The sequence below is a fragment of the Etheostoma spectabile genome, unplaced genomic scaffold (assembly GCF_008692095.1).
Source record: "Etheostoma spectabile isolate EspeVRDwgs_2016 unplaced genomic scaffold, UIUC_Espe_1.0 scaffold00002528, whole genome shotgun sequence".
Lineage (NCBI taxonomy): Eukaryota > Metazoa > Chordata > Actinopteri > Perciformes > Percidae > Etheostoma > Etheostoma spectabile.
In genome coordinates this window covers 8,155-30,000 of record NW_022602909.1, presented here as the reverse complement: position 1 = coordinate 30,000, position 21,846 = coordinate 8,155, and the positions used below count along the sequence as shown (strand labels likewise).

Below are 21,846 nucleotides of genomic sequence, written 5' to 3'. Positions count from 1 at the left end.
AACACTTTTTAACAGTCAAACTGAAACACTGGCGGTGAGCTCCAGGTCCTCCAGCTGCAGACGGACATGGATAGCTTCAGACCCGCTCACCACTAGTGTTGGTGGATTAGCAAGCTAGCGTTAGCAAACTAACCCCGCTTATAAATAAATACATTTTAATTATCCTAACACTTTTAACAGTCAAACTCAAACAATGGGGTGAGCTCCAGGTCTTGCAGCCACGGACGGACCACCATCTATGGGTATAATGCGTGCCTTTTAAATTACTTTTTTTTTTTGTTAGCGGGTTGGTTGGTTAGTTCGCTAACGCTAGCTTGCTATTCCACCAACACTGGCGGTGGGCTCCCGGGGGGTTGCGCCGCTGCTACCGGGTCTGGAGCTTTCCGTGTCCCGCTGGAGATCAGATCCCGTCGAGGTCGGCAGCGGAGCTTTATAGCGATGTTTCCCCGCTGGCCGAGCCCCACTGACGGGGGACAGTGAGTTTAACTGTTAAAAAGTGTTGAGCTAATTAAAAGGTATTTACATTATTTAGAAGCGGGCTGGATGCTAGTAAGCTTATGCTAGCTTTCATGCTACATAACTAAGCCAGACAGAGTTGTCCCTCATCTGGGGATAGACTTTAATGCTTTACAAACACCAAAGCAAGTAAGCGCTGTGACTAACATTACTCTTCTGAAGTGATTTTAGAGAAGGACATCAGGTAGAAATACTCTGGTTGACTAGCATAACACCATTGTATTCATATAATAATCAATCCAGGCTCACGTGAATGACAGTGACTGCATGTTGCTTCCTCTAAATTTAAGGTTGTGGTTGACTAGCGGGGTCAGCTCGATAGTTTGACAAATTGATCAGACCTGCACGTCATGCGCACTAGAAACAGACCGTGTATCCAAGAACAGTTCAGTCAGTGGAAATGACGTTCGATCAGACACAGCCATCTATAGTAGATTAGTGTTACGTTTCCAGTGTCGCGGCTCCGAACCAAAACGTTAGTTGGGACAGACGGACCGCTTGTTTCTTTAGGATAACTATATTAGCTTTAGAACGGCTGGTAGCAGCTTTGTGCTTGGTTCTTTAGGCTAACTATATTAGCTTTAGCCTGGCTGGTAGCAGCTTTTTGCTGGTTTCTTTAAGCTAACTATATTAGCTTTAGACTGGCTGGTAGCAGCTTTCTGCTGGTTTCTTGAAGCAAACTATATTAGCTGTAGCCTGGCTAGTAGCAGCTTTCTGCTTGTTTTTTGGGGCTAACTGTATTAGCTTTTGCCTGTTTGGTAGCAACTTTCTGCTTTTTTCTTTGGGCTAACTGTATTAGCTTGAGCCTGGCTGGTAGCAACTTTCTGCTTGTTTCTTTGGGCTAACTATATTAGCTTGAGCTTGGCTGGTAGCAGCTTTCTGCTGGTTTCTTTAAGCTAACTATATTAGCTTTAGCTTGGCTGATAGCAGCTTTCTGCGGTGGGAAATGGCCGGGAGACGTTGTGATTATGTTGCATTAATCAGGGGATTTAGTTTGTATTTGTAGAGAACATAAAACACTGACTACTGTAGCGTCCCTGACTACCCATGAAAACTATGACATCACTGTATCAGCGGCAGCTGCTGCCTCCGGTACTTTTCTACACACAAAGAGCCTCACTTCCCATACCAATAAACCCCATCGGACTAACATCACATCCACACGTTGCCCACATGGCTACCTGTCTTAAAGGGGAATGGTCGGATGGTAATAATCATGTAAAGGAGAAACGGTGAAAGTTTACTTTTCTATCAAGCAGCAAAAAAGTATTAACGTCAACATCGTAACGTCCTGTGATGCGACCATCGCGCATGTGCACATTGCGATGTCAATGCTAAAACACAATATTGTTCAGCCCTAACTGACGGTATACTTCAGTAAGCTAGTTTGCCAATTTTATCTTGGGTAATGCCACATGTAAGTATATCTTAGTTTATTTAGAATCCCAACATAGGTTGTACTACGTACACTGTATAACAATACATTACGTGTTTCTTTATTTCATCTTACATTTTCGCTAGCCTACTGTATATACCACCGCATTACAATGTTGTGTAGTTATATTGTTTTTACAATTATCTTTGTTTAATATCTGTGACTCATTACTATCTAAGTCAGTGATTCCCAAAGTGGGGGTCGGGACCCCCAGGGGGGTCGCGAGCCAGAGAGGGGGGGTCGCGAGCTGATTTCCAGAAATAAAATAAAAATTTAAAAACGATTAGAAATAGCATAGAGTTAGCTATGATTTTAACACAAGATAAAACTAGTGGCTAAATTTAAAATAAAACCAAGCAACTAAATAAAAAGGGAACAGCTGTTTTGATTTTCTTTCTTTCTGAGTAGCGGTCTCCAACATTAACACTACAACTGCCGGGATTCCGGTCATTTTGACCGCAAGATTCTAAACTCTATAATCTGTCATGATAAATACCTAATTGCAATTTTAATGCAGGTATTGTGTTAGGATATCTTTAGAAAAACTAAATAACACCAAAATGTAAAATTTAACGTGTTTAATTATACACTTGAGTTGCCCAGGTGCTTCAATAACTCATATCATGGCATAGTAAAACGTAATTATTCCATTCACATCTGAAAAATATGGTATGTAAACATGCAAATAACACCTAAAAGTATTTTCTTTGAACATTTATAACCTAACGTAACCTGTCACTGCCTCCGTGTTGGTGTCTGCTGTGGTGCGCATTGCTCCTCGGACCGCGCCCCCCCCCTCCCCCCCCCGCTGCTCGGACCGCGCCCCGCTCCCTTTCCTCCTCTAAACTCGTGTCTCAGCTCCTCTGCCAGTTGCTGCCTGAACTTCCTCCAGACAATGTCCCTGCTGGTGCCCTCCTTGGAGAGGATGTGTGTGATTCCAGGCAGTTTGAGGATGTATAAAGTTGTATAAACACGTAGGCAGCCACCGGTCATCTAGCTCCGTGTACCGCTCCGTCCACAGAGCGAGCGCCCGGCGCTGCCTTCTGGTCCAGAACGGAGTCCATCCACGCCGTACTCATGGTGGTAGCAGCGTTACCTACTCTGGCTTTACCTTCGGCCCATCGCTGATGCCCACCCTTGCTACTCCAGACCGCTTATGACGTTTCTCTGACAGAGACGCTGATGGTAACTAAGCAACCAATTTGCATCTTCAACCGTGCGAAAGATTAAAACCAACACCACGAAATACCGAATACTGTATGGCCGAAATAGGTAAAAGGGATTTTATTTTTTTTTGGCCTAGTGTGTAATGTATATAAAAACTATTTTAAATTAAAATATAGAGCTTTTTAACTTGCTGTGCTCCAAACATATTACACATCCACCTCATTAGGTGAGATTAAGTTCAAATTAAAGTAATGAGTAAATTACTGTAGAATAATGTCATGGCTGTTGTGTTATTTTGTGTCGTCAATATGCTCATGTTTGGATACGCCTGTAGTGCGTGCGCGATTGCGCGCAATGTTTATAGTGTGGGGGGGGGGGGGGGGGGGTCGCGAGTCACTTGCACCGTTACTTTGGGGGTCGCGGGCTGAAAGTTTTGGGAACCCCTGAATTAGGGGAACCTAGAAAATAGCAGCATAATTTTGGATCTGATTTCCGACTATGCTATCACAACAACGCGATGATTTTAATACCAAATGGTCGTGATCTTATAGTGCTTGGTACTCTGCGTTGCGGTGGCTGCAGCAACCTCGGTAGGAATCTGGGTCACGGCACCTGTGAGAAGCTACTTTTCTGTTGTTTCTTTGAATTACTACATCTTCTGCTTTACTTTACATTGATAGAAACTGGACAGCTTAGCCTAAAAGTCCTGCAAGAGTCCCCAAATTTTGGACTGTAACAAACGGTTAACTGGCCTTCTATACACTTGCCAACAAAGATCACCACTGTTTGCATGCAATGGTGTAAGAACGTAGCTATTGCTAATGCTGAACGTAGGGCTAGTGGCGCAATGGATAACGCGTCTGATTACGAATCAGAAGATTCTAGGTTTGAATCCTGGCTAGCTCATACTGTCAACAGTTGATATTTCAGAGTTCCCACTATGCTTTCACAACAAGGCCCTACTGCTACCAAGTGGCCGTGATCTTCCAGTGCAGGGGTGGCGAATCTGCGGCTCTTTGCCTGCTCCTTTGAGGCTCTTGCCTTACTGCGTGGCTGGGTTAAAAAAATAAATGAAAAAACTTTATTTTACATATTTATAAATACATATACTGTGTATATAAGACCCTTTTGCGTTTGGTATCGCGTCGGTCTGTAACATTATAGGACATAGAACAATTTTCAGTCCGATTGTGATTGTAACTATTGGCTAGTTAGCTAACGGTAGCTTCCATGCTACATAAATAAGCCAGACAGAGTTCCAGAGTTCCAAATGCTCCAGTCCTTTCTTTACATTAATACTGGTTCTTAACATGCTTCCACTGGCTCAGATTATGGAAAACAACAAAATAAGTTACCATAGTTATACGGACAACACACTAATTTGCATAACCTTATCGTCAGGGGACTATAGTCCAATACATAAACTGACTGAGTGCATCAAACAAATTAACGACTGGATGTGCCAGAACTTTCTGAAATTAAATGAAGGAAAAACTGAGGTGGTTGTTTTTTGAGCAAAAGAGGAACGATTAAAAGTCTGCGCTCACCTTCAAACAACAATGTTAAAAACAACAGATAAATCCAGAAATCTTGGTGTAGTCATGGACTCTGACCTGAATTTTAACAGCCACATTAAGACAATTACAAAGTCAGTCTATTATCACCTTAAGAATATATCAAGGGTCAAAGGACTTATGTGTCAACAGGATTTGGAAAAACTGGTCCATGCTTTCATCTTCAGTAGACTTGACTACTGTAACGGTGTCTTTACAGCTCTCCCTAAAAAATCAATCAGACAGCTGCAGCTGATTCAGAACGCTGAAGGCTGAAGACCTTTCTTTTTGATGTTGCCTTTCTTTAAATGGTTGTTAATTTCTTTAATGTTTGATTTTGTATACTGCACTGTAACTTTTATTCTTGTGTTTTATCTATTTTTATTTTTTAACTCTTTTTTAACTCTTTTTGTGTAAAGCACTTTGAATTGCCCTATGGCTGAAAGGTGCAATACAAATAAAGCTTCCTTGCCTTGCCTTGAATAGGTTATCACTATTAGTGGAAATCGGTATTTCTCTGCTTTTTAGGTTGCCGTGGCGGAGTGGTTAAGGCGATGGACTTGAAATCCATTGGGGTCTCCCCTCGCAAGTTTGAATCCTGCCGACAAAGAAAGCCATCCTTTAATGGTGGTCACACATCCTTCTATGGCAGATGTGCCTTCATGGACAATATTGTAATACCTCATAGGTACTGGAAGACTCTGTTGCATCTCTGAGCATTTATTTTCAGTCTCAATGACCAGATGTGTTGCAAGATTTGCAGTGAACGTTATATTGTCCAACAATGGTGGTATAGTGGTGAGCATAGCTGCCTTCCAAGCAGTTGATATGGCTTTGATTTCAAGCAGGTATTATGGTAGAGTCTTTTAAAAGAGCTGCAGAAGCTGTAATGTAGTATATTTATTGTTTTACACTCCAGTATTTAGGCAGAACCATTTCATTTCAGAAACTGATGCTTTATTAAACATAGATACAAAGCATAGTATTTAGCAGAGGATGGTTTCGATCCATCGACCTCTGGGTTATGGGCCCAGCACACTTCCGCTGCGCCACTCTGCTCTGGAATAGCTGCCAAAGTCTGTGATTGACATTTTGATGGAAGGTGGCAACCAAGGTTCCAACCGCTCACGGGTTGGAAAGTTAAGCATTTGGTAGACCTTGCAACTATCTTTTATGTGAGCTTCCTGGTTACTCACACATTGATTATTCACATGTAACACTTGTGAGTTTCTGTTTTTTTTAAAAACAGGGCATTGTGAGTACAGATATAAACATCAGTAAGGAGTTTACCAAGTAGCCTCGTATCATTTTAGTTTGGACACCAAGTGAGGCTTACCACGATGGTTTGGACTGGGTCGACTAGGGTTTCCGGCTGCTCTTGTAATTGTCAGCCCAAACATATGGGCGTTCATGGAGACATGGAAGAAAGTCACTAGGGTGGCAATTTGCTTGACAATGGCAATACATTGCGCGGGATGTTAATGGCATCTTATTGACCTTGTACCCCAATGTGCAATACAGGCTAAATCCCATGGTGGGAATCAAGATCCACCAATGTTTCTGTCTACAATGTCCACCTGAATCAAGAAATGTCCCTGCCAAATGGGAAATAGACTGACAATTGGGTCAACATTGTGCAATTATCTTCAAAATGTCCAACTGAGTCCACAGATATACCTGCCAGATGGGAAATAAACTGATAACTGTCTTCATGGTCTAAACGTGTCAAATATTGCCGTACAATGCCCACATTGAGTCCAGGTGTGTCCGTTTTGGTTCCTGATCCATGCTATTACCCCTAAAGATCACAACTAGGCCAAGGGCAACTGGACTTGGTGAAAGGTTCTCTGCAGAAGTTTTGTCTCTCATCTAAGAGACTTCTTTAGTTGTTTTTTTTTACACAGAAAGGGTTGGACACAGAGCCCACTCCCCCACCCATATCTGACATTTGGTAGCTGTGGGGAAAGGGGGGTTCCAAAGCTAACAGACCATTCAACAAGCAATTCTGATATTGTATACTATACTGTACTATACTGGCCCATTCAGGATGAGCACTGTATACTCTGACTGCAGCAACACAAGTTCAAATTTCAGTGATACCTAATTTTTATGGTGATTACAAGACTGAATGCAAAGTGATCTGTTTAATGGGTAGCAGGGGGATTGGGTGGACATGATGATGGGATGCAAACAGAGGTAATTTCTGCAACAACAAGGTGCTGCTGGGATTTGAACCCAGGATCTACTGTTTACTAGACAGGCACTTTAATCAACTAAGCCACAGCACCTCCATTAGCAGGTGTAATGTTAATTCTCAATTTCTCTTTTACCTTGAATAAGCTAAACATGCAGTGTACTGATTGGCAGTATTGGGAGTAACGTGTTACAAAAATAACGCAAATAAAGTAATGTATTCCTTTTTGCTTTAACACAATAATATAACTCTTTACTAATTACATTTCAGTAATATTATACTTGTTAAAACAACAAGAAACACAAACATTAAAGTGGAGCCAGTGAAGCTCGGTCCACCAGGTGGACCAGTCACCATTTGAACCAGACTGGGGAGGACGCTTCAGGGCCCAGCACGAATCGTGGAGCAACAGCTACTGCCGCAACAGTGCCTTCTGACGTCCACTGTTCCTTCCTTGCAAACAGAGGTAATCGCTGCAACAACAATGTCCTGCTGGGATTTCAACCCATGATCACCTGTTTACCAAACAGGCAGTTTAACCAGCCACAGCACCCCCTTGAGCACTACTCACGAACAAACAACAAACTTACCAAATTGCAGCTCAAATTTCTAGAATGAAAGCTTAACTTTCTAGAACTGCATCTTTACATTCTAGAACTTCAACCTAACATTCTAGAACTGCCAAGTAACATTCTAGAACTGTAACATTTCAGAAGTTTTAAGTGAAATTTTTGGACCGCAACTCAAAACTTGTGCAGTGCCTGGCTAGCTCAGTCGGTAGAGCATGAGACTCTTAATCTCAGGGTCGTGGGTTCGAGCCCCACGTTGGGCGGTGGTATTTTAGAGAATAGGAATGCCTGACTTCCGCACCGTATAATGTGGCTGTATTGGGTAGATCATCTGTCAATCGCAAGATTAGCAGTTCCATCCCAGTGTAAAAATCCCTGTAATTTACCAGACTAAAATGTGCCTGCATCCTACGATCATGGCCTGTGCTGACCTCCTGTTCCTCAGATCAAACTAAAGTCTGGTGACAATGCATGTTTAAATTCTAAAACTTCAACCTATTATTCTAGAACTGCAATTTAACATTCCAGAACTGCAGCTTAAAAGAAAGTTGATGTGTATATGCATTAATCCAAAATAAAGTTGATGTGTATATGCATTAGTAAGTAGACCTTGTGGCGCAACGGCAGACTGTCAGTAGAAATAAACCTTTTGTTGTAAGAAAACTTGTTTAATTTGTTATGAATCTTTTTTGTAATTTTACATATGTTTAAACATATCAGAAAACATCGATATTCCAGTATTCATAATCAATATTGCAATATCACATTTTTTCAATATCGTGCAGCCCTAGTGTGTGTGTGTGTGTGTGTGTGTGTGTGTGTGTGTGTGTGTGTGTGTGTGAGAGAGAGAGACAAATATAAAAAGCTTCAAGTAGACTCTAATAATATAATCATATTGTTTCTTCCACTTATTAAAAAATCTGACTTTACTGCCACTATCTGTTTCTGCTTCAAAAAAGTTGGTTTCACGCTTATATTGCAAAAAGTCCTTTGAGCATAAATGGGCGTGGCCTATATCTGGAGACTCAGCTTAATTCTGTGAACTTGGATGTAAAGACTTTTAATTTTTAATGTCAAATGTGGGAGTTATAGGTAAAAATACGTTTGACCTCACTGTAGCACCACTTCGTGGTCCGAATGTGTATTATTTGGTAAGGAGCAGGAGCATTTTTTTATGTTTAAAAAAGAATCTTACTCTTCAAATGAAAGGTCAACCTCCTTAAAATCCTTTCCATAAAGTTGTCAAAAATTTAGAATAATAATCAGAGCCTCTCAGTGGCAAAACAAGCACTTTTGTGAAGGTATATACTAGGGGTGATCCGAGTACCCGGCTGAAACGAGTATCCGGTACGGATAAAGCACTTTTGCCGAGTACAAGTATTATCCGAGTAATATGAGTCAATATCCGTGCTCGGATTGAATAAAACTCCTCAACTGGCCGCGCAGCGTTCTGTGATAATCACAGCGCCCCCCCCCCGCCTACAAACACGCTCGGATCAATCACACACACACAGAACAAGGAGAAATGCTCTCTCTCTCTCTCTCTCTCTCTCTCTCTCTCTCTCCTGCTCCGTCAGTCACTCAGGTCTGCGGATCTGTTCCGTTAATGTTTAGGGTTTCTTCAGCTTCAGGTTTGTTTTTAACTTCGGTTTGTAGTCCTTACATAGTAACCAGTAGATTTCTGGTGAACGTGGGGTTTGTAGTCCTTACATAGTAACCAGTAGATTTCTGGTGAACGTGGGGTTTGTAGTCCTTACATAGTAACCAGTAGATTTCTGGTGAACGTGGGGTTTGTAGTCCTTACATAGTAACCAGTAGATTTCTGGTGAACGTGGGGTTTGTAGTCCTTACATAGTAACCAGTAGATTTCTGGTGAACGTGGGTTTCAGACATGCTGCTTGGTTTACACACACACATAACACGGAGAAATGCTCTCTCTCTCTCTCTCTCTCTGGTCTGCGGATCTGTTCCGTTAACATTTAGGGTTTCTTCAGCTTCAGGTTTGTAGTCCTTACTTAGTAACCAGTAGATTTCTGGTGAACGTGGGTTTCAGACATGCTGCTTGGTTTAAATGCAACTCCCGTTGCGTCTCTGCCATCAGAATTCTTTTTTTTTTAACTGTCAGCTGACTCACACACACACACACACACACAACACACACACACATTTCACACATACCTGGTGTGGAAATAAAAAATAAAAAAAATCAACCAAAAACAAAAAAAATCACACTGATCGTAAAAAAAGTTAAAGTTAATAAAAGAAAGTTATATTGAGTATGAAAACTCTTGTTCATTACATTTTACTTCATAATTGCAACCGCATGTGTTGTATTCATTGTTGCAAAACGTTCTGTATATAGTTTGTTTGTTTCCATGACAACACCATTGATCTGAAGCTCATGTAAATAGTTTTCAAATCAGCAATAAATATAACAATTTCTGATCAACTCATATCAATTGCATGCTTTAAATAACATACCGGTTAAAGCCCCGCCCATTTCAAGACAAACCGACCCACTTCCGGGTTAAATCTAACCACTTCCGGTCCAGTCCGAGTACGGATCCGGATACAGATAATTCATGTGGTAAACAGATACAGATACAGATACAGATAATGCTGTACTCGCTCATCCCTAGTATATACAAGCTGGACATTTTCCTCTTTAACTCATATTGTAGCTTGTTTCGCCGCTGCCGACTGCAGACCTCGCTTAATACTACACCAATGTCAAAGATTGTTATCTATCAGTCACTTAGACACAAAAACATAGGAAAATAGGGTTCAGGTTTTGAAAAACGGAAGACATCCCTTGAAAGTCCTATATTGTAAAAATGGAGATGTCTGTGTCTTTCTTTGATTCAAAACCAGGCTGATGTGCAATATAAATACTGTGAAAGTAACAAAACGCTTAATTCACACAGCCAGTTTTCTAGAAACTGTGCCTTTAAAAGAGACGTCATGACTACACTTTAATGTCAGGGCATGATCTGGAAAAGCTTGATACTATTGTTATGTCTAGGGGGCTTCCAGAGTGATGATGTGTATATGCATTAATCTCAAAGAAAGTTAATGTGTACTGTACATACATTAATCGGTAGACCTCGTGGCGCAATGGTAGCGCGTCTGACTCCAGATCAGAAGGTTGCGTGTTCAAATCACGTCGTGGTCAGATGTTTAGGGGTGGCAGTAGCTCAGTCAGTAGGGAACGAGAATGTCTGGCCACTACCAGGTGTTCTTAAGCAAGGCATCTCTCAGGGTGCTGGCCAGCTCTGGCATTTCTACATTTAGGCATGAATAGGTCCTGAGCATGTGTGTGTTTTTCAGACCTGTGTGTGATTACTAACAAAGAGTGTAAATTGTGTCAAAAAGTAGTATACATATTACATTAATTTTTCAAAAAGAAAGATGATGTACATTAATCTAAAAGAAAGTTGATGTGTATGTGCGTTAATCAAAAAGAAAGTTGATGTGTGTCTGCATTAACGCTCTGGGCCCTGAGGCCATTTTTACAGTTTAATTTCCGTCTGGATTTATTTTATATAAAAGCTTGTAAAACATCAACCCTGTTGTCTACAGTCAAGAAATGAACATCATTTTTTTTAGGACAAACTGGGCTATTGGAATATTTGGGTTGCAGTGAGGTCACTTGCATGTTAAAAATGGTTGTAGGGCCTTTAAGATAAATAAATAAATAAATAAATAAATGAATCTTCCAGATATGTATCGATATCACAGACATATAAGTAAAACCTAAGCCATTTTCCATTCTAAAACACTTCTCATATGTCTTGGGAGTCACACTGTGAAGAAATAATCATTATAACTTATACAGTTGACAAAATACATGCATTTTTTCCAAAAAAGTCAAGACGTTTCGCTCTCATGACATTTAGTAGTAGCCAGTAATAACATAATAATGTCATATATATTGATATTACACCCACAGCAATGTTATACAAGCAAATATGTGTCTAAATATTGCATTATTTGGCCTTCAATAGAGTCTATAGGCATTTTTGTCCCCTCTGGCCTTCCATACAAGAGGGGTGCCTTTATCTCCCATATATGGGCATGTACTTCCTGAAACAATAGACGGGACAGACAGGGCAGACGTGGAGTAGCGATCCAGCGGCGGAAAATGAGCCAAAACGCGATGAATTATGGATAAAAAGTGGATCAATTTTGGATATAACAGTATGGATTTAAAGCCCAAAGAGGCTGAAGTTCCAGGCTGGATAGAAAATCCCCTGTAGAGGCTAGAAAGACCCGGAAAAGACCTCCGTAAAGCCGAAAGTGAGTAAATCCCTTGTATGGTTCAAAAGTTATTAAACTATGAATCAGAGGTACTTTTTTACTCGTGGGCGAGTGTCTCGGGCTCAGAGGGTTAACTAACATTTTAGTTAGCAGTAATTAGCCTGTGTCTGTTAATGTTAACTAGCATGTTAGTTAGCAGTAATTAGCCTGTGCCTATGTTAATGTTAACTAGCATGTTAGTTAGCAGTAATTAGCCTGTGTCTGTTAATGTTAAGTAGCATGTTAGTTAGCAGTAATTAGCCTGTGCCTATGTTAATGTTAACTAGCATGTTAGTTAGCAGTAATTACTTACGGTTACAACTTTCAGACAGGTTGCTCATGTCACATTTACGTCGTCAGTTGGAGGCTGCGCAGTAACGCTCAGCATCACCGGAAAAGCGCTTCTAATAGACTTCACTGGTCTCCATGGAAACAACGGGACCTGTTGGTCCACTTCTTTAACTGTCTATGGTTTCACTCACTCACTTAAAACAACTACTAACTGGCTCTATTAGACTACAAGTTAGTGCTAGCTTGTAGGCTAATAGAGCCAGTTAGGTCAGTTGGGTCAGTGTTTTCTTTCTTTCATTCCAATTTCAGGTCTGTCAGTCACAGTGAAAACCACAAAATATACATACATACAATATACATGAAATAATAATAATACTGACAAAATATAAGAATATAAGAACAAATATTTAAATATGTACAAGATGGGAAAAACAAAATCTGCAACTGTTTAAGTATGCTAAAATGTAAATGAACCAATCGTGCCGGTTGCCCTTATTGCAATATTGTGGTGTCTCAGAGTCTCATCTACCCCCCAGGGATGACGCGTTGAAGAGTTTTATTGCCTGTGGTAGGAATGATTTCCTGTAGCGGTCCATGCTGCATTTAAACTGTCGGAGCCTCTTTGAGAAGGAGCTCCTCTGTAGGACCAGTGGGGGGTGGAGAGGGTGGTCAGTGTTATCCATGATAGATAACAGTTTGATCAGTGACCTCCTCTCCACCACAGCTTCAAAAGTGTCCTGTTTGCAGCCGATCACGGAGCCAGCCTTCCTGATCAGTTTGTTCAGTCTGTTTGTGTCGCTGGCTCCGATGCTGCTGCCCCCCCCAGCAGATGGCGGAGGACAACAGAGCGCTGGCCAGAACAGACTGGTAGAAGATCTCCAACATCCTGCTGCACACGTTGAAGGGATCTCAGCTTCCTCAGGAAATAGAGTCTGCTCATCCCCTTCTTGTAAACGGCAGTGCTGTTGACCTTCCAGTTCAGCCTGCTGTCAATGTTGACACCCAGGTATCTGTACTCCTCCACCATCTCCACGTCACTTCCCAGGATGCAAAGGGGCTGCGGAGCCGTTCCCTTCCTCCTGAAGTCGATCACCATCTCTCTGGTCTTATCCACGTTCAGAAGCAGGTGATTCTTACCAGACCACTCCACAAAGTCACCCACCAGTGCCCTGTACTCTCCCTCCTGTCCATCCCTTATACACCCAACAACTGCAGAGTCATCAGAAAACTTCTGTAGGTGACATGACTCTGAGTTGTACTGGAAGTCTGTGGTGTACAAGGCGAACAGAAAAGGAGACAACACAGTCCCCTGTGGGGCCCCCGTGCCACTCACCATCAACTCAACATCAGATGGAACACGGTCCAGACCGACAAACTGTGGTCTGTCTGTCAGGTTGTCAGTGATCCAGGAGACTATGGACGCACCAACACCCATCACCCGCAGCTTCTCACCTAGTAGCAGAGGCTGGATGGTGTTGAATGCACTGGAGAAATCAAAAAATGTGATTCTCACCATCCAGGTGCAAATGAGCTCGCTGCAGAAGATAGATGACAGCGTCGTCCACTCCCAGTCGAGGCTGGTAGGCAAACTGTAGAGGGTCCAGAGAAGAACTCACCTGCGGCCTCAGGTAGGCCAAGACCAGCCTCTCCCGCACCTTCATCACATGGAATGTGAGAGCCACTGGGCGGTAGTCCTTAAGGCCAGATGGAGTCGACTTCTTGGGGACCGGGACAAGGCAGGACGTCTTCCACCCTCTTCAGGCTCAGGCTCAGGTTGAAGAGGTGATGGAGAACACCAGACAGCTGACTGGCGCAGGTCTTCAGGACCCTGGGGCTGATGCCGTCCGGGCCAGCAGCCTTGCGCTGGTGTAGCCTTTCCAGCTGTCTCTTCACCTGGCCAGGTGTGAATGTCCTCTCCCCCCATTGACACTTCAATGGGGGGAGAGGAAATGGGAGGAGGGCTGACTACAGGGGAGTGAGAAGGGAGGTGTGGGAACAAAAGAGGGGGGGGAGGAGGCAATGAGGGGGTGCAGGGGGTTGGTGGAGTGGTAGAGGAGGCAGTTCTACTGGGGATTGAAAACCAGGGCCTTCTGCTTGTAGAGCAGACGTGATAACTACTACACTATGAAACCTCTGTAAAAGGCACAACCTGTCTCACTCCTTTGACATATATCACTAGACAAACAACAAAGACAGTCCATAATACAGTAATATTTTCATTCATGGGTACACTGCCAAGAATGAGAGACAAAACATATTTGAAGAACTTTAAGAAAGTCCATTTTCCATTCATTTTTACAATTCTATGTATAACTATGCCCTAATTGACTGAGAAAAGAAGGCATTGCTGTGGTTTTTATTCAATTGTTGTTCGACCCTTTTCAAACGGTAACAGGACATAGTTCTCATTTCAAACCATAAGCCTGATTCCACTAGGGATTGAACCCAGGACCTTCTGCATGTAAAGCAGACGTGATAACTACTACACTATGGAACCTCTGACATACTGTCATCTTTAACATAATCAGAACAATACAGTAAAAATAATGGCTTGAGGTGAGGTTCTGAAAAGACATGGGCTTATATTTTATTATTTGCATTCAATTCTTTCTTAAGACTTTTTAAATAACAATTACCAGGTGGTACCAAATCCATAGTTCTTACTTTAAAGCATAAGTCTGGTTCCACTGGGGATTGAACCCAGGACCTTCTGCGTGTAAAGCAGATGTGATAACTACTACACTATGGAACCTCTGACGTACTGTCATCTTTAACAAAATCGGAACAATACAGGAAAAATAATGGCTTGAGGCGAGGTTCTGAAAAGACATGGGCTTATATTTAATTATTGCATTCAATTCTTTCTCAAGACTTTTTAAATAACAATTCCCATTTGGTACCAAATCCATAGTTCTTACTTTAAGGCATAAGTCTGGTTCCACTGGGGATTGAACCCAGCACCTTCTGCGTGTAAAGCAGACGTGATAACTACTACACTATGGAACCTCTGTAATACTGTTATTTTTAACATAATCAGAACCATACTGTAAATAAAATGGATGGAGGTCAGGTTCTAAGAAGTAAAACTAATGCAAGAGCACTGAAGAAGTCTTTCAGATAGACAATATGTCTTTGGAGCATGTTTTTTTTGATTGTCGAGTATAGTTCACTCCAATTTTTAAGACTTTTCAAGGGACGCCTGCCAGGTGATAACAGGACATAGTTCTTACTTTAAACCTTAAATTTGGTTCCACTGGGGATTGAACCCAGGACCTTCTGCGTGTAAAGCAGATGTGATAACTACTACACTACAGAACCTCTGTGATATCGCTTTTCTTTATATAACCTGCATATAAATGTGACCTGAACCATAGACTGTAGAATTAGCTGTACTGTAGCTCCGGTTCTGAAAAGTGAAAACAATGCAACGGTGAACGAAGTGAAGTGAGGATTCTTTTCAGCACTGTAGCCAGGCTGACGGATGGTCACAGCTCTATTGAGCCAAGTATTCCCATAGCTCTTAGTAGTAACGACTTTATGAGATTCGTCAATGATAAAATTACAACTATTAGGAGCAAAATTCACCAAGACCTGCCTTTAACTGGCACTGACTTATCTCTAAAGTCAGGAACCTTAGAAACATCAGTAAAACCAGATACGTGTTTAGACTGCTTTGCTTCACTTGATCTTTATCAATTTAATTCAATTATTTCTTCATCTAAACCATCAACCTGCCTCTTAGACCCCATCCCGACTAGGCTACTTAAAGAAGTTTGACCATTAGTCAACACTTCTTTACTAGATATAACCAATCTGTCTTTATTAACAGGCTATGTACCACAGTACTTTAAAGTAGCTGTAATTAAACCTCTTCTGAAAAAGCCCAACCTTGATCCAGATGTTTTAGCCAACTATAGACCTATATCCAACCTTCCATTTCTTTTTAAGATTCTTGAGAAAGCAGTCGCCAAACAGCTGTGCGACTTTCACAACTTTTGCCTAGTTCTCTATTCTGTCGGGGCTTAACTCTGTCTACCCAACATCTTCTTTTTTTTTCTTGTTCTGTCTTGGCAAGAAGTATTATGCTTTTGGGTTGTCTGTCCATCTCAACATCAGAATCAGAAACATTTTATTGATCTGTGAAGGGAAACTCTTAAAAAAGGACTGCTCCTTCGAGCCGGATTTGAACCAGCGACCTAAGGATTTCAGGTTCATGCCCCTACAGTTCTCCACTCTACCAACTGAGCTATCGAAGGGAGATAACATACAGAACACACTTCCCATTCTTGTTGATGTGATAACGCAGGACCCCTTGGGGGGATTTTCTGAATCATCAGGGACTGTAGCTCAGTGATAGAGCGCACTTCCAGTCTCAATGCCCAGATGTATTACAAGATTTGAACTTTGCATCGTGCAGTGATGGTGGTATAGTGGTGAGCATTGGTGCCTTCCAAGCAGTTAACATGGGTTTGATTCCCAGCCATCGCATTAGCTTTCTTTGAGTGATGTTAATTGCTTTATTTGACAAGAAGTCAGCAGAAAGGTTACTTGCACAACCTGGTTTGATAAAACATTAGATCTCTTTGGGCTGCACGATTATGGCCAAAGTTATAATCACGATTAGTTTGATCAATATAGATTATCACAATTATTTGTTGATTTTCTACTTCAAAGTGCCGGAAAGGAAGCTTTCACCAATCGAAAAAAAAACCTTCGCAAAGAAAAAGCCAATACTTTATTAAAAAATGCCAAAACTTTATTAAAAAATGTTATCACACTTTGTCATTTTTCTCTGGCATTGTTGATTATTAGAATATTGTAACCAGCATTAAGTGAGTAGGTTTAGGTCTGTGTGAATATGGGCTGAGCATTTACCTGGACTGAATATGTGAACATCTTCTTTTGCATTTTCACTGTAAAGAGCCATTACTCCTCCATGTAGGGTAGGGATGAGCGAGTACAGCATTATCTGTATCTGTATCTGTATCTGTTTACCACATGAATTATATGTATCCGGATCCGTACTCGGACTGGGCGGGGCCTAAACCGGAAGTGGTCAGATTTAACCAGGAAGGGGGTCGGGTTCTCTTGAAATGTGCGGGGCTTTAACCGGTATGTTATTTAAGCCTGTAATTGATATAAGTTGATCAAAAATTGTTATATTTATTGTTGATTTGAAACTATTTACATGACAGCATCAAGCTTCAGATCAGTGGTGTTGTCATGGTTACAAACAAACTATATACAGAACGTTTTGCAACAATGAATACAACACATGCGGTTGCAATTATGAAGTAAAATGTAATGAAAAAGAGTTTTCATACTCAATATAACTTTTACTTTTTATTTTTTTTATGATCAGTGTGATTATTTTTTTTTTGGTTCTTTTTTATTTTTTATTTCCACACCGTGTGTGTGTGTGTGTGTGTGTGTGTGTGTGTGTGTGTGTAAGAGAGAGACACAGAGAGAGAGGGGGCGGGGGGCAGCTGACAGTAAAAAAAAAAAAAATCTCCGATGGCAGAGACGCAACTGGAGTCGCATTTAAAACAAGCAGCATGTCTGAAACCCACGTTCAGCAGAAATCTACTGGTTACCATGTAAGGACTACAAACCCCACGTTCACCAGAAATCTACTGGTTACTATGTAAGGACTACAAACCGAAGTTAAAAACAAACCTGAAGCTGAAGAAACCCTAAACGTTAACGGAACAGATCCGCAGACCCGACTGCCTGCCTGACGGAGCGGGAGAGCGAGCGAGAGAGAGAGAGAGAGAGAGAGAGCATTTCTCCATGTTCTGTGTGTGTGTGATTGATCCGAGCGGGTTTGTAGGCGGGGGGGGGGCGCTGTGATTATCACAGAACGCTGCGCGGCCAGTTGAGGAGTTTTATTCAATCCGAGCACGGATATTGACTCATATTACTCGGATAATACTTGTACTCTGCAAAAGTGCTTTATCCGTACCGGATACTCGTTTCAGCCGGATACTCGGATCACCCCTAATGTAGGGCGTCAGAATTTGGGTTTCTTGAAAATGGTTCTTTGAGTACAGGTAAACTTAGAATGCTAAAACAGGATTTAGAAGAAAAGAAGAAAAATGTTTGAGGGGCAAAAATGAAAAGCACTCAAGATCTGATATAAATAGAGAAAAATAAGCAATGTTCTAATCAGTGGTTGAAAGAAGCCAAATGTAAAAAAAAAAGAAAAAAAGAGGGTGCATCAACAGTTAACTCCAGAGAAGACAGAAAACAAAGAAAGGACATATGAACGCTGTCACTAACGCATTTTCTCTCTATCCAAGTCCTAAAGATGGCAAACAAAGTTCCTGGGGCTTGAGGGAAGAACAACAGAGGACCAGAAGCAGGAGGCTGTGAAAAAATACAAGGAGATGCAATGGTTTGGTGGCTAGAGACTGTGCAGCCCGGTCCTGGTTCCACCTGCTCAGGCCTTCTAGCAGAAACAGCTGAAAGTTTAGGCTGTTGGCCTTTGTTCCTGAAATTAAAGTTGTACTGTGTTAACATTTTGCCTTCCCTCATTATTGAGAAGAACATTAAACACTATATTATAATATAATGTAATATAAATGATTTTACATTAAATAGTAGTGCTGGGTACCATTTCAAGGGATAATTTGGGCTGCACTGGACCAGCAGAGGGTGCAGCACCAGTTGGAGCAGCAGGGTCAGCAGCAGTTGACGGAGCTGGGCCAGCTGCAGCAGCAGGTGTGGCTGTCTGCACATTAGTTTTCTAATACAAATATCAAAGAAATCAACAGCCACAGATAAAAGTCAATTTTAACAACATACATTATGGTTGCATCTTTAGTATATTTCTATAAGTATCCCAATTAACTTTACTTTCTTAGTGTAAAATCTACATGTGCAGACCTGTGCTCCACAAAAAGAGACATCTGCCCCCGCTGCTGTAATTAACCGAACTGTACTAAAATGGCCTCCACAGTCACCAGATCTCAACCCAATAGAGCATCTTTGGGATGTGGTGGAACGGGAGCTTCGTGCCCTGGATGTGCATCCCAAATCTCCATCAACTGCAAGATGCTATCCTATCAATATGGGCCAACATTTCTATGAAGAATCAGGTCAAACACAGTATTAGTATGGTGTTCCTAATAATCCTATAGGTGTTTGTATGTGAGTGTCGAGTATTGTTATTGTTGGATTCAGGTCCAAATTTTGACATTTTAGTGCAATGCAAAGGTGCATAACAGATTGCTTTCTACTTACGTGGAGCGATGCAAAGCAGGGGGGCCAACTAGTCAAGGAACAGCAAGAGACTTGGTATTTAAGAATACAAACTGACTATGTGACAGATGTGTAATCTGTCATGTCCTGCCTTCTGAAGATCTAGCCAGGAGCCATTCCTCGCCTAAAACAATATGAGTCATTCCAGTAAGTGAACAGGAAACTCACATCTACAAGATAAACTTGGAAGATATGACTCCCTGATGGTCTAGTGGCTAGGATTTGGTGCTCTCACCGCTGCGGTCTGGGTTCAATTCCTGGTCAGGGCTTGACAGATGCAGGTGTAACATTTGAAAGACTAAGTTCCTGGACTTGTTTTTGGTTGATTTGTATTTGTCAAATTCTTCCTCATTAATTTAACGCTAGAACCCCAACATTTTAAAGACTACCATTTCTTTTAAATCAGACCCCCGACAGCGGATGTCTCCTTTTGTCATCATTGATGGGTCATAAACACTTTATCTGCCTCTATGTCAATAACAATTCTTTTCATTTTTTCAAACAGTAACTTGTAATGGTAAATTACATTTAACCAATGATTTTCATATTAATTATTCATGATAAGATCTCCAATGACTCTCAGATTATATGACTTCTGTATCTTTCCTCAGTGTCTTCTCCTTGTAGGAGACAACTGAATTTGCTATGACTTTGCATTTGTCCTCCAAGGACAAATGGCCTAAAGTCTGACAGAACCAGTTTTGTGTTTATCATAGCAGGTCCCAGGTCAAGATCATGGCCTATCCAAGAGACAAGATGTTCTTTTTCAGCTAAGATAGAACGACCGGTCAAGACACTTGACACAAGGAGGGCAGATTCAGAAATACTTAATGGAACTAACTGTCTGCCTGAGGTCCACTGATTGTTATGTTTGAGATTAAACTTTTTTCCAAACAAGGGTTTTTCGCCTCTGGGGGCACTGGATATAATGAAGTGTATCACTGATTGTATTCACACAGAACTGTTGTCACTCTGTAACTTTGTGCATTGTGAAGGCTGTTCTTGTCATTTTGATTTTTCTCTGCAGAAAACAATTAAACTTTCACCGGAGACTAAACTTTAAATCAGTTTGCAGCCTTCAGTCTTTATTCTATATACAGAGTCTTAATTCCAGCCAAATTCCTCCCTTGCTGTAACAAGAAACTTCTACTACAGTTTGGCGTCACAAACAGGATTTCAAGGAGGAATCAGAAAGGGACTCCACCGGTGACTGATGAGGGCATGCATCCAGGGATCTGATGATCACCTGCCTCTAAACTTCACCAAACATCTTTGAGAGAGAGAGGGTCAGAAAGCTCCCCTGATTCCACTCTGAAATCCAAACGACAAGGAAGCAATTTCAAACAGCGGGGTAAGTTAAAGTTTCAATTCTGTTGGATAAATGATTTAAATTGGACATTGAGACGGTTTGTGAGACAAATATTGACTGTGATTTAACTGAGGGATTAGGTGAAAGTTATCTTTTGTTTTGTAAAACTTTGGGTTGTGTACAAAACAGGAGAAAAGAGAAGGTATTTTTTTTTCCATTCTTCTGGTCACACTTGGCACTATTTCACAACTTTTGTCTGAAGTTCTCTATTCTGTCAGGGCTTAACTCTGTCTACCCAACATCTTCTTCTTTTTTCTTGTTATGTCTCGGCAAGAAGTTATTATGCTTGTGGGTCGTCTGTCCATCTATACATCAGAATCAGAACTACTTTATTTATCCGTGAAGGGAAACTCTTGAAAAGAGGGTTCCTTCGAGCCGGATTTGAACCAGCGACCTAAGGATTTCAACTTCATGCCACTACAGTCCTCCGCTCTACCAACTGAGCTATCAAAGGACAACAACGTGTATGAAAGCACTTCCTATTCTTGTGAATGTGATGACACAGGACCCCCCTGGAGGGAATTTCTTCAAATTTTGCAAAAAACATTCACAAGAACTCGTAAATCAATGATGAGATTTTGGGGGTCAAAGGTTCAATGTCAAGGTGACTGCGTCTTCATGTCTGTCCATCCGATTCTTGTGAATGCAAGATCTCTGAACCTCTAGAGGGAATCACTTTTTTTTGGTATACATAACCACTTGGAGTCGCGGATGAACTATTTCGATTTTGGAAGTCAAAGGTCAAGGTTACTGTTTCATCACGTCTCCAGAACTGTACATGTATTTCTCCTGAACTGGTGTATATGGTTATTGTAAAGCCCCAGTGGCCTAATGGATAAGGTGCTGGCCTCCAAAGACAGGGATTGTGGGTTCAAGTCCCATCTGGGGTGGTTTTTAGCAGAGTGGCTCAGCGGAAGCGTGCTGGGCCCTTAAACCAGAGGTCGATGGATCGAAACCATCCTCTGCTAATCTCCTTTGCAGGTGACACAATGGTAGACAATCAGAAAAGGTGATGCATCAAGACATTATGACCCTCAACTTGATTTCCATGGGGGGATGAATCATGATGTAATTGTGACAGCACCGTGAAAAGTAATGTTCTTGAGGAAAATCCTGTTCTGGCAGTTTATTTTGACAAATCGACATCCACTACCCTCAAGTCATGCTGTCTTTCCAGTGATGTGATTGGTAAGTGG

General features: G+C 41.5%; 9 non-coding genes across 9 annotated transcripts; 4 read left to right on the top strand and 5 right to left on the bottom strand.

Moving 5' to 3' along the window:
• Positions 1-3,951: 3,951 nt before the first annotated feature.
• trnar-acg (transfer RNA arginine (anticodon ACG)) lies at positions 3,952-4,024 on the top strand. Its single transcript has one exon. It is a non-coding gene; the product is annotated as a tRNA-Arg (tRNA).
• A 3,600-nt stretch (positions 4,025-7,624) lies between these two features.
• trnak-cuu (transfer RNA lysine (anticodon CUU)) lies at positions 7,625-7,697 on the top strand. Its single transcript has one exon. It is a non-coding gene; the product is annotated as a tRNA-Lys (tRNA).
• A 2,837-nt stretch (positions 7,698-10,534) lies between these two features.
• trnaw-cca (transfer RNA tryptophan (anticodon CCA)) lies at positions 10,535-10,606 on the top strand. The gene has a single exon. It is a non-coding gene; the product is annotated as a tRNA-Trp (tRNA).
• Positions 10,607-14,445: 3,839 nt separating this feature from the next.
• On the bottom strand, positions 14,446-14,518 carry trnav-uac (transfer RNA valine (anticodon UAC)). Its single transcript has one exon. It is a non-coding gene; the product is annotated as a tRNA-Val (tRNA).
• Positions 14,519-14,700: 182 nt separating this feature from the next.
• trnav-uac (transfer RNA valine (anticodon UAC)) lies at positions 14,701-14,773 on the bottom strand. Its single transcript has one exon. It is a non-coding gene; the product is annotated as a tRNA-Val (tRNA).
• Positions 14,774-14,954: 181 nt separating this feature from the next.
• On the bottom strand, positions 14,955-15,027 carry trnav-uac (transfer RNA valine (anticodon UAC)). Its single transcript has one exon. It is a non-coding gene; the product is annotated as a tRNA-Val (tRNA).
• Positions 15,028-15,266: 239 nt separating this feature from the next.
• Positions 15,267-15,339, bottom strand: trnav-uac (transfer RNA valine (anticodon UAC)). The gene has a single exon. It is a non-coding gene; the product is annotated as a tRNA-Val (tRNA).
• A 5,677-nt stretch (positions 15,340-21,016) lies between these two features.
• trnay-gua (transfer RNA tyrosine (anticodon GUA)) lies at positions 21,017-21,104 on the bottom strand. The gene is given in 2 exon segments: positions 21,017-21,052; positions 21,068-21,104. It is a non-coding gene; the product is annotated as a tRNA-Tyr (tRNA).
• A 363-nt stretch (positions 21,105-21,467) lies between these two features.
• Positions 21,468-21,540, top strand: trnaw-cca (transfer RNA tryptophan (anticodon CCA)). The gene has a single exon. It is a non-coding gene; the product is annotated as a tRNA-Trp (tRNA).
• The last annotated feature ends 306 nt before the right edge of the window (positions 21,541-21,846 follow it).